The sequence below is a fragment of the Artibeus jamaicensis genome, unplaced genomic scaffold (assembly GCF_021234435.1).
Source record: "Artibeus jamaicensis isolate MK-2021 breed Jamaican fruit bat unplaced genomic scaffold, CSHL_Jam_final contig_511, whole genome shotgun sequence".
NCBI classification, from domain to species: domain Eukaryota; kingdom Metazoa; phylum Chordata; class Mammalia; order Chiroptera; family Phyllostomidae; genus Artibeus; species Artibeus jamaicensis.
In genome coordinates this window covers 64,687-76,400 of record NW_026521866.1, presented here as the reverse complement: position 1 = coordinate 76,400, position 11,714 = coordinate 64,687, and the positions used below count along the sequence as shown (strand labels likewise).

Genomic DNA, 11,714 nt, shown 5'->3' with positions numbered 1-11,714 from the left:
AGCAGTTGGCTTCCGAGATCCAGTCTGCAGGAGTCCAGCACCCTCTCAAAGAAGGGAGCACGGTGATGGCAGGTTCGGGTTGTGTTTGGATAGCCAGGCAGCCAGGCAGTGAGAGGGAACATTGTCAACACAGAGCTAGATGCGAGGGCTCCATCAGGGTCAGCAGGAGCCTTCCATTCATGGAGGATGAGCCCCCAATAAATCAGGGCCCCAGTCTTAGAGACTTTGATATTGACCATGAAACAACTCACAAACTCAGGCAACAGGAACAAAAGAGAAGTGAGTTTAAGACTGGGCCATGAAAATAGTATGAAAAGAATGGGCTTTGTAATCAAAGAATTTTTGGTTTGAATCTCACCTTCCTAACTTTCCAGAATGGTGATTCTGGGCAAGTTTAGCCTCTGAGTTCAATTTTCTCATCGGTAGAAGGGGCATAATGGTTCTTCCTTCACAAAAGTTGTGCAAGGATTTTAATGATAACATGTAAAGTGGAAGTACAAGGTAAGTATATTACTTCTATCACTGAGGAAGTGGGGGCAGCCCTGAGAGGCCATGCTTTCTGCTGGAACCAGAACTTGCTTTGGAAACAGAAAGAAGGTAATAGTGTTCTAAGAAACATGAGTGATCAAGGAGCTCTGTCATATCAGCCAACCACTTTTGCTGAAAATGATGCATTCCAGGCAAAGAGAGAAGAGGAAGCAGCATGACCGAGGTCATGATTAGGGTTGTTAAAGAGGCTGGCACATCCTAAGAACAACTGTGTGTGTGTGTGTGTAGAGGTGGCGGCAGAGGAGGGAAGGAGAGAAGAAAAGCTGGACAGATCTTCAGGGTGTTAGACCATGTACTCCCTACTAGGGACTCAGCACTGAGTCAAGGGTGATGAGTTAGAGAGGTTCAGATGCTTCCTTCCCAGGGTCCTAGGAACTGGTCAAGATTAAGTGTGGTGATAAAGTCCAGACTGTGCTCCAGCAATGGGGACAGGAAGATTGGAAGAGCTATGGATCAGGAAGAACTTGACCAGATTTCAATTCTGAGATACCTAATCTGCCAACGCCCATGCACCTGTAGCCATAATGATCTTCTGGGACAGGATGGTAGGCAAGTGTTGAACTTTTGGTGAGGCTCAGGTACTAACCAGCTAACATGGACACTGGCCAGTACGCCAGATGGGCATCAGTGCCTGCTGATTATCAGCCTTGTCTCCAGGGCTGGTCAAATAGCACTTCAAGTGCATACTATGAGTGCCCGAGCTAGTAATTAATACATAGAACTTGTAGAATGTTCTATTTTCAAGACATACTTATCAGACTAAATTTGCATTAATTAGGCCTGTTAAAAAGAAGAGGAGGTTACAAAAAAACATAGGAGCCTTCTTAGAAATGTAGCTATTTAAATCATAATATGGGTGATGCTTGTATAAAACATCAAACAGTTTATTCTTATACTGACCTAGACATCTACATGGGAAAAACACCAAACTGTACTTTATTCATAAGAAAACTGCTTGCCTTAATTTTTGGTTGATTGATAATGTTTTTTAATTATTCAGACTTCCCAATAATTTTTTAGAAAATTGACAAAAATAGTTGCTAACAGCTATAAATCAACACAGAGCTTGGCTTCCTCCAGCAAAGCTGGTGGGAAGACTTGTCATCCCACCAAGCCCTGCCTCCAGCTGAACAATCCAGCAAGGTCCCAGAGGATTGGCTGTGCTCTTGCTTTGGTTTCTTGAACTTCTAAGCCCTTCCAGGTCTTACATGGTAAAAGCCAAAAATATGGTGGCTCCCATGTCTGCAACTGGGTCCAGCTATAATCATCAAAACAGCCAGAAAGGTCGACATCTGTGGAAGTACAAATATTTACTTTTAAATAAATCAGTTTTTTTTCTGGTTTAATAAAAAAAAGCTTTGATAAAGTTTGGTTTTAAATCATAGGCAAATGTAGTAGTCTCTGAAGGATTTAGTGAAGTTCTTTTTTTTTTTCTATTTCCAGTTTTATAACTTAGAGTAAAGCTGATTTTAAGACCCCTCAAAAGTTCAACACAAAGGATAAGGTTAACTAGAGCAGTGTACACTGCTGAAGAGTCTGAAACAGACCGAGCAGGTGCCTCAAGACAATGCCCTCTTTCTTCATCATGTGTGTTCTTCATCCTGACAGAGCCAGGCGTACTTTGGCTGTGCACAGATGTTCAGGGGTGGGTTTTTTTTTGTGTGGGGGAAGATATTTTTAGACTGACTTAACCAATCCTACATCCAATCTGAGTTTTTCTTCGAAATTCTTTCAATTTCTTTTCTCAATATAATTTTCATCAGACTCAGAACTGTTTTTACTTCCAATGCTATGGATATCTATTTCAGAACATCTTACAGTACCTTGTGGCATTTATGGGTGAGGTGGGTCACACCAGGCACACTTTGGGCAACATCACTTAGAATCATACAAGCATCCAATATTGTTTTACCTACATCATGATTATAAATAGAAATTGAGGCTGAAGCACTGCGTCAACCTATTAGTGCTAAATGCAGTCCCATCCAAGGGCACTGCAGGTCCTTCCCCTGCAGATCAGACGCTCTGTGACTCTGGTTGGCTGCCTGCATCTGTGACCAATAAGAATGGGAGTCTCGGTAAATTACTTTCATATTTTACAATATGCTTTCTAAGTGTTTTTAATAACAGTGATATAATATTCAGATAAATTCAGGGTTATTTTGTTCCTCTTCGCAATTGCCTTCCTATACTTTTCTCCCAGGAGACAACCCTTGGTAATATCCTCCAGTACATGATTCTATTTATTATGTCTATATGTATCCATCTTCAATATATAGTGTTTTTTAATTTAAAGTAATTTGTATCATACTGTTTAAACATTTCTGTAACCCATTTTTTCCTCCCAATGGTACTTTTGTGTGTGTGATCTATGTTTTTTTAATATATTTTATTGATTATGCCATTACAGTTGTTCTATTCCCCCCTCATTCCCCTCCACCCTGCACACCCCCTCCCCCACCATTCCCCCCTTTATTTTATGACCACGTGTCTCAAGTTCTTTAGATTCTATATTTCCCATACTATTCTTGCCCTCCCTCCTGTCTATTTTCTACCTACCGTCTATGCTATTTATTTTCTGTACCTTCTCCCCCCTTCTCCTCCTCCCACTCCCCTGTTGCTAACCCTCCATAAGATCTTCATTTCTATGGTTCTGCTCCTGATCTAGCTGTCCTCTTAGTTTGTTTTTGTTTTAGGTGTGGTTGTTAATAACTGTGAGTTTGCTGTCCTTTCACTGTTCATCTTTTTTATCTTCTTTTTCTTAGATAAGTCCCTTTAACATTTCATATAATAAGGGCTTGGTGATGATGAACTCCTTGAATTTGATCTTATCTGAGAAGCACTTTTATCTGCCCTTCCATTCTAAATGAAAGCTTTGCTGGATAGATTAATCTTGGATGTAAGGTCTTTGGATTTCATGACTTGGAATACTTCTTTCCAGCCCCTTCTTGCCTGTAAGGTCTCTTTTGAGAAATCAGCTGACAGTCTGATGGGAACTCCTTTGTAGGTGACTGTCCCCTTAGCTCTTGCTGCTTCTAGAATTCTCTCCTTCATTTTCATCTTGGCTAATGTAATTATGATGTGCCTTGGTGTGTTGCTTCTTGGGTCCAACTTCTTTGGGACTCTCTGAGCTTCCTGGATTTCCTGGAAGTCTATTTCCTTTGCCAGATTGGGGAAGTTCTCCTTTATTATTTGTTCAAATAAGTTTTCCACTTGTGGCTGTTCCTTTCTCCCTTCTGGTACCCCTATAATTTGGATGTTGGAACATTTAAAGATGTCCTGGAGGTTCCTAAGCCTCTCCTCATTTTTTTAAATTCTTGTTTCTACATTCTTTTCTGTTTGGTCATTTTTTTTCTTCCTTCTGGTCCACTCCTTTGATTTGAGTGCCAGTTTCCTTTCCATTACTATTGGTTTCCTGTGCATTTCCATTCATTTCAATTAGTTTAGCCTTCATATGTTCCTCTAATTTGTGACTAAAATCAACCAGTTCTGTGAGCATCCTGATCACCAGTGTTTTGAACTGTGCATCTGAAAGTTTGGCTATTTCTTCATCACTTAGATTTATTGGCTCTGGGGCTCTAAATTCTTCTTGAGCCATGTTTTGATCTGTTTGTGCCTGTTACATATGAGGAGCGGAGCCTTAGTTGTTCACCAGGGTGGGGCCACCCAGGTCGCTGGTTTGTGATGCTGTATGTGAGGGCGGGGTCAGAGAGGGACAATGGCGGTCCTCTCTGCTGCTTCCCACCACTGGGGCCTGCACAGTCTGTCTCACCTCTCTCTTCTTCACCGGTTTATCTGCACTCGAATGTGTGACCGTGGTCAGCCCTTAGTGAGTCCATCGCCTTGAACCCTGGGTGGGTCCGCCCGCTTCTCCACACCTGGGATCCACCTACGGCTGCCAGCGCACCTGGGTGGCGCGCCCAAGTCGGTCTGGTGGATCTTTCCTGCCCGTCCCCTCTCTGCTGCTGGCTCTGCCCCTCTCACCAGTCTGGCTGAAGGGTTCCTTGTTGTCAGACTTTCCTATAGTTCAATTTTCTGTGGTTTTGGCTGCTTTTTTGTTGCTAAAACTTTGTTGTTTTTAAACTTGGTTGTGGGAGGAGGCACAGTGCTTCCACCTATACCTCCATCTTGGCCGAAGTCGATCTGTGTTAATAATACTAATATACATAAACACCTAGCTCTTTTTTAAAAACTTCTATTTAATGTCCTTGAGATAATAATATCCTTTATTTTTCATTCATCCTGATGGATTTTAGATCATTCCCAACTTTTTGTAACTGTCTCCTATGTACATATTTGCAAGTTTCTCTAGAAGAGGACTTTCTAGGTCATGGGGAATGTAAATTTTTATTTTTTGTGTGTTGTTAATATGATATGAAAACAGTTGTATTTATTTTCACTTTATGCAAGTCCCTAGTTTCTGCATCTATTCCCATATGCATATTGTCAAGTCAAACATTTTATAGATAATCAGAGGAATATACAATGGTATCTAATTTTAATTTGTATTTCTTTAAGTACAGTGAGGAGCATATTTTTGTGAATTGTGGCTATTTGGTTTTCCTTTTCTGTTCATATTTTTGCCTTTTTTTGAAAATTAGGGGTTTTGTTGCTTATTAATTTAAATTCTTTTGTATCTTAGATACTTAATACATATTACAAATATCTTCTCTTCATCTGTGGCTTTTTAATCAAATTTTTAAGTTAAGCTTTAATTTTGGTGTTGTTTAAACATTATAAGCACATTTATAAATCTTACCATTTATGGTTCATGCTATTTTGTCTTGTTTTGAGAAATTCTGTTTAACTCAAGGTTATGAAGATAATCTGTATATTTCCTTCTAATAGCGTAAAAGTTTCACTTCACATATTTTGGTCTTTATTCTTTCTATAACTTATCTGTGAACAGAGCGTTATGTAAGAATCTCATTTTTATTTACTTGCATATAGAATGCCATTTTTAATACTGTAATTTTTACAATGGAAATAATTTTCTGGTTATATAAACAATTTATGGTCATTATTAAAGTTCAAGCAATTATTTTAAATATTAAGAAATACATTAAATGTCACCCAAAACCCTGGGGCTCTGAGATAGTTACCTCTGCTACTTTTAACATCATTTGTTGGTAGTAGGTTCTCCTTTCCCCACTTGTTTATAGTATCACCTGTTTAATATGAGGAGAGTACTTTTCTAGCATTCAGGCAAACTTAGAGAACTAATACTAAATCTGGGTACAATTTATAGAATTTGAAGTATCGACTTAAAGGATTTTCAAGTTAGAGTACCTCATGTGTTTGCCTGATTTCATTAAGCAGTGTCAGTAAGTGAAAGAATAAAACGGAGGATTATGTGAGAAGTCAGGACCTCCCAGGAATGGCCAGTTCTTCCCTGGGATGGGAAGTATGCAAACTAAGTGCTGCATGTGTAAGAAACAGGCATAGTTCTCTTAGGTTCCCATCCAGCATGCCAGGTTCATCTTGCTAAATGTTTTCAAATTAAGACAATTAGCATTTCCTCTAACAAACAACTTACCTTTAATTTTTTCACAGAAAGATGCAAGGAAAAACAGTCAATGGCAATTTGAAAATAAATGGAAAGTTCCAGAAATAAACCATCCAGGTTTTAAGTTACGTGCCACACTGAGGATGGTGATGAAATCAGTGACTGTCACACAGGCCAGGTCGTGACTTGATCCCAATGTCCTTCATCTCTGTGCTGTGACACTCCTCGCTATTACTCACTTAGTAGCCATCTTGGTTATCAGACTGACTGTGACTCTATCATAGAGCTTGTGTCCAAGTAACGCTTATTTTATCTAAAGGTGGCCCAAAGCACAAGACCAGTGATGTTGGCAATTCAGATATGCTGACAAGAAGCTGTGAAGTGCTTCCTTTAAGTGGAAAGGTGAGTATAGTACAATAAAATATTGTGAAAGGCAAGACAACATTCACACAACTTTTATTACAGTATTGTTATAATTGTTCTATTTTTTTATCACTGCCAATTTCTTCCTGTGCCTAATCTATAAATTAAGCTTTATTGTAGGTATGTAAGTGTAGGGAAAAACTGTGTATACTGGGTTCATTACTATCCACAGTTTTAGGCATCCAGGGGGGGCTTGGAGCATATCCTCTCTGAGTGAGGGGAGACACTGGATCCGCACCACTGTATACTTCAGGTTCTATGGGAAAAAGTCATTCATCACATTTTACTACCTCCGAGAAACAGGTGGTTATATCTCTCCTTTGCGTACACCAATATTATCCTATCATTATCTTAATACTTGCTACTCTTCGTGAAATTCATATATAAATTCCTCCTGGGTATATTAAGTATACATTTGATTTGTGGACTGAAAAATCATTAATACCCCACATAAAGCATGTTTATCAACATGTAAGATAGAAAGTCTTTCTGTTTTCTACCCTGACCTGATGTCAAATGAACACTGATGAAGTTCTCAGCTTCCATGCAGACATTGTAACAATGTACATGTGGCATGGGTTTTTACAAATGCATTCAGTCATTACTAATTTCTGTTCCAAAGTGGTTTAAACTGTTTTAAATAATTAGAATACTCAGTGTAGATTTCGGTCATAAATCGCAGAGCTATATGAAGAGATTTAGAAGAGCTACATAAGGATTAAGTCTCCAATCCCAAATATAACCATGTTAGAGAAGTTAAAAATATTTCTCTTATTATTTTGTCTTGTCTCAGCTCTGCATCTTCCCCTTTCGCCACAATCTAAAACCAAATTGGCAGAAAGCAACAGCCCAAAGCACAGCCAGTGTGTTAGCAGAACAAGATTCCCGGTGCTCATGACTTAGGACTTTGTGTAGACCCAGGGGAATCAGAACGACTTCTTTTCAAGATGTGTGCAATTTAGCCAGGTACTGACAAGCCCAGGTTCTTCCTGACCACACTATTTTAATACTCAGGGAGCATTTGCTGCTCAGTTTGAAATTAACCCATGCTCATAAACTGTTCCACTGGTATAACATTGCAGTTTTGTAAAGCTGTTTCCCTTGAGGATACTCCTAAAGAGAAAAGAGGAAATTGCCTATATGTATGTTTCTGAGACAACTTCAAGGGGTTTTTAACAGGCAAAAAATTTCCAGTGTGTGGTTTTTTTGTCTCATCTGAAAGACACTGTGGTTTTCAACTAGCCTGGTGCAGTTACTACAGTCATTTTACATGACCTCTTTTTTTAAACAGGCATAAGATAAGGCTGAGCTCATATTTTCATGAAAGCCACTGTGCCATCTAAGCAGAACTAACACTGTTAGAAGAGCATGCAAATTGTAATTTAAAAAAAAAATCCATAAGCCAGCAGTTTCTTTTGACCACAGTGGTTTTTTTCCTCCTGTTCATTCTGCTGAAACAGCAGCATTGGTGTACACTGCACGGCTTTAGCTTTCTGCTCTAGTTTGCTGTTCTGATGAGAATTGTGCATTTGAGTATGCTTGGTTTCACATGTTAAGTGTATATATCCAGCTGGATTTTTAATTTTCTAAAGGTATGAACTCCTCCCTTGTTTACCCATTTTTTTCTCTTCCATAGGATTAGATATGGCCATCAATTGTGGATGCCTGATTACTGTATATTGAGTTGAATGTGTGGTTGAATAAATGAATGACTGAACAAATATTTCCAGTCTCTCATTTTCCAAACCAAACAATGCAAATTAGATGGGATCCATTTGCACCACAGAGGAGAATATGTGCAATGCACAAACAAAAAGAAGAGAATTAGAACCCCAAAATGAGTCAGTGAGTCAGGAGCTAGAGTTCACAGTCTTGTAATAATTTAGATTATGTAGAGGCATCTATGTAGTAGAGTATATATGTATGTGTGTATATATATATATATATACACAATATGCATATATATTTAACTACACCCATATTTATATAATTATATATTTCAATGTATTATATAATACATATATGCATGCATATATGTTTTTGTGTTTCTGTGTGAATATATTTATTTTAATTTGCAGCAAAGTTACTTTTTTAAAAAGATTTACTTATTTATTTTTAGAGAGAGAGGGGAAGAGAGGGGAAAAAGAGAGGGAGAGAAACATTGCTTGGATGCCTCTTGCATGTCCCCAACTGCGGACCTGGCCCACAACCCAAGCATGTACCCTGGCCAGGAATCAGACTGGCAACCTTTTGGTTCACAGGCTGGCACTCAAGCACTAAGCCACACCAGCCAGGGTCAAAGTTACTCTTAAGAGAACTATCTTTATTTAGAAAAATACCTTGATTATCCACTGTGGATGGAAAGGAAGGCTATTGGCCATGGATGGAAAATACAAGGAACTAAAGGCACAGCTAAACCAATTGGAATCTAAACATCAACAGGAATTTGGGAATAGGGTTACAACAGTCAGGAGAGTAGAAAGGAGAGAGATTAAAGATAGAGAAATGGAATTCCACAACACTTTGCTTGGGAAAGTTGTTTTCGGGAAAATCAAATGAAAGAGGCTGAATTCATGTCTGGGTTGGCCCAGAAGAAAGACAGCAGTGGACATGCATCCTAAGGGAGATGTGAGTTCAACAAGAACAGAATTTTGGAACTACAGGTAAATACAAGTCTGTAAGATCTCAAGAATTAACAAGTATATTTGGGGAGATCATTGGACTTCTTACAGATATTGGGAAAAGGCTCATGAAAATTTTAATGAAATCTTGAAAGGTGCTGCTACTTCAAGTTACGAGTCTTCTTCAATCCAGCAATTCACTCTCATGTATGATCTGCTTAAATCTCAGAGTTAACAGTAAATATTTGAACTGTGGAGACCACGTCAGAAACTTTAGTCCTGATTCTGGTGCCAAATCTGAGCTGATGCAACACTCCACACAGAATGTCCCTGATTCAGGCCCGTGCCCTCCAGTCCTCTCCATAACCATGTGTTCAGGGATAGATCACCAAGAGACAAACTAAAAAGACGTCTGGTTAATCTGAGTGTTCACAACCCGATGTTAAAATCTTTTTACTTTTTCTCCTCAGGGCTCTATGAGTTAATATATTAAAATACCAATGAATTTTGTACTTCTGTGATACAGATGGTTATTGTTCTGGTTTTACAAATAAGAGGACTTCGGCATAAGCTTGCTCAGCACCAGCAGAACGGGATTCTGCTTGAGGAATTATTTTCCGAGTTGGGGTTGGTTCACTGGACAGCATTGTCTTCCTCTACAAAGGGTTTATTGTAAAATGTTTACAATAGCACTTTTAGGAAGAGTTCAATGTCTATTTCTATCTTGGTGAAAATGTGGGTGAATCTGTACACATGGTGGTAGAGTCCTCTGGCAGAAGGGAGAAAAGAATGAACACCTGACATGTTCTTACCACAAGTCCAGCACCAGGACTTCTCACCTGCATTATCTGCACTTGCTTAAAGTTAAAGCAGAAGTGACGAACTTTCTAGGGTGATGTAATGTTAACAAGGATATATATTTGTCAAAAGGCATGAATCGGTACACTGAAGATTGGGCATTTCATTCTTTTTAACTTTTACTTCAAAACAAAAAGAACCATAAACAGATGTTGATCTCTAGTCGATGACGTAAATGCTAGAGTGTTTAGTTGTAAAATGTTCTTATGTCTAAACTTACTTTGAATTGCATCCAAAACCAAAATGGGTTGGTGGATGGATAGAGAGATGATTAGATGGACTGATATGTGGTAAAATAAGTATAGCATGATGTTAATTGTAGAATTTAGGTATAGATACACAGGTATTTCTGACATAATTCTTTCAACTTTTCTGTATGTTTGAAATTTTTCATGACTAAATATTAAGGAAAAAGTGATACAGTTAGCTTCTACTAATCTGGCTGTTATAGAAAGCCTGTATTTGAGTACTCCAAAATCAAATGTCCCAGTAAGGCCAGTTTTATAGCTAAGTAAGTAAATTTACTTTACTTTTTAAAGTAAACGAGGATGCCAGCTACTTCTAGTTGAAGTTGCATTTCTTATATGTTGTGCTCTCCTCTTTGAACTACTGCCAAGTGCTTTTCTAAGACACAGGGTATGGTCCTGGTCTTACTGGCCTCTTAGCAGCATTTGCATCCTTGGCCACTTCCTCCTCAGGAAGTATCTCTTCTGTGCCTGGTTAGACACCATACTCTCCCGGTTTTCCTCCTGCCTTTCTGGTGCTTCCTTATCCAGATTTTTTACTGTTTCTTCTCCTTTACCTACCAAAGAAGTTTCCTTGGGCTGTGTTCTGAGCCTTTTTTCTTTTCCTTTGTCCTGACATGGTCTCATCAGTTTCATTGGATTTTAGTAGCATTTCTAGGACAACCTTTCTCAAAGCCATGGCTCAAATAAAGGTGCTACTACCAGCTGTCTTGCTAATTGTTTTTCAATAAGAATAATGAACAACTTGATATTCTTTCCACTTTAAGTATAGTTATTTACAGATAAGAACACAGTGGAAACTACTTACATTAACGAATATTATTTCCTAAATCAGCAATTCATACTCAGAATTAACCTACACAGCACTTAAATTGTGTGAGCATTCAACTGACCTGTTAGTAATAACTTTCTAGATTATGCTGTTCTAAAATGCACATTTTCCCTCATAATTACATATTATTTTTTATAACAAAACATCTTTATTTTCCTGCTTGTAAAAGTATTTACTCATAAAAATTCAAATGATATACAAGTATAATAAGTAGCAAGAGACAATCATTCACAAATATCTTCTCTTTACCTACATCAAAAAAATAACAGTATGTGTGCTCGCTTCGGCAGCACATATACTAAAATTGGAACGATACAGAGAAGATTAGCATGGCCCCTGCGCAAGGATGACACGCAAATTTGTGAAGCGTTCCATATTAAAAAAAAAAAACAGTATGGAATTTTCTCAGAAAAATAAAAATCGACCTGCCTTTTGACCCAGCAATTCCACTGCTAGGATTATCCTAAGAATCCTAAAACATCAATTTCAAAGAACCTATGCACCACAATGTTCATAGCAGCACAATTTACAATAGCCAAGAGTTGGAAGCAACCTAGGTGCCCATCAGTAAATGAATGGATCCAAAAATTGTGGTACATACACACAATGGAATTCTATGCAGCAGAGAGAAAGAAGGAGCTACTACCTTTTGCAACAGCATGGATGGAACTGGAAAGCAT

General features: G+C 38.4%; 1 non-coding gene across 1 annotated transcript; it reads left to right on the top strand.

Moving 5' to 3' along the window:
* The first annotated feature begins 11,308 nt into the window (after positions 1 to 11,308).
* On the top strand, positions 11,309 to 11,415 carry LOC119048347 (U6 spliceosomal RNA). Its single transcript, XR_005082377.2, has one exon. It is a non-coding gene; the product is annotated as a U6 spliceosomal RNA (small nuclear RNA).
* The last annotated feature ends 299 nt before the right edge of the window (positions 11,416 to 11,714 follow it).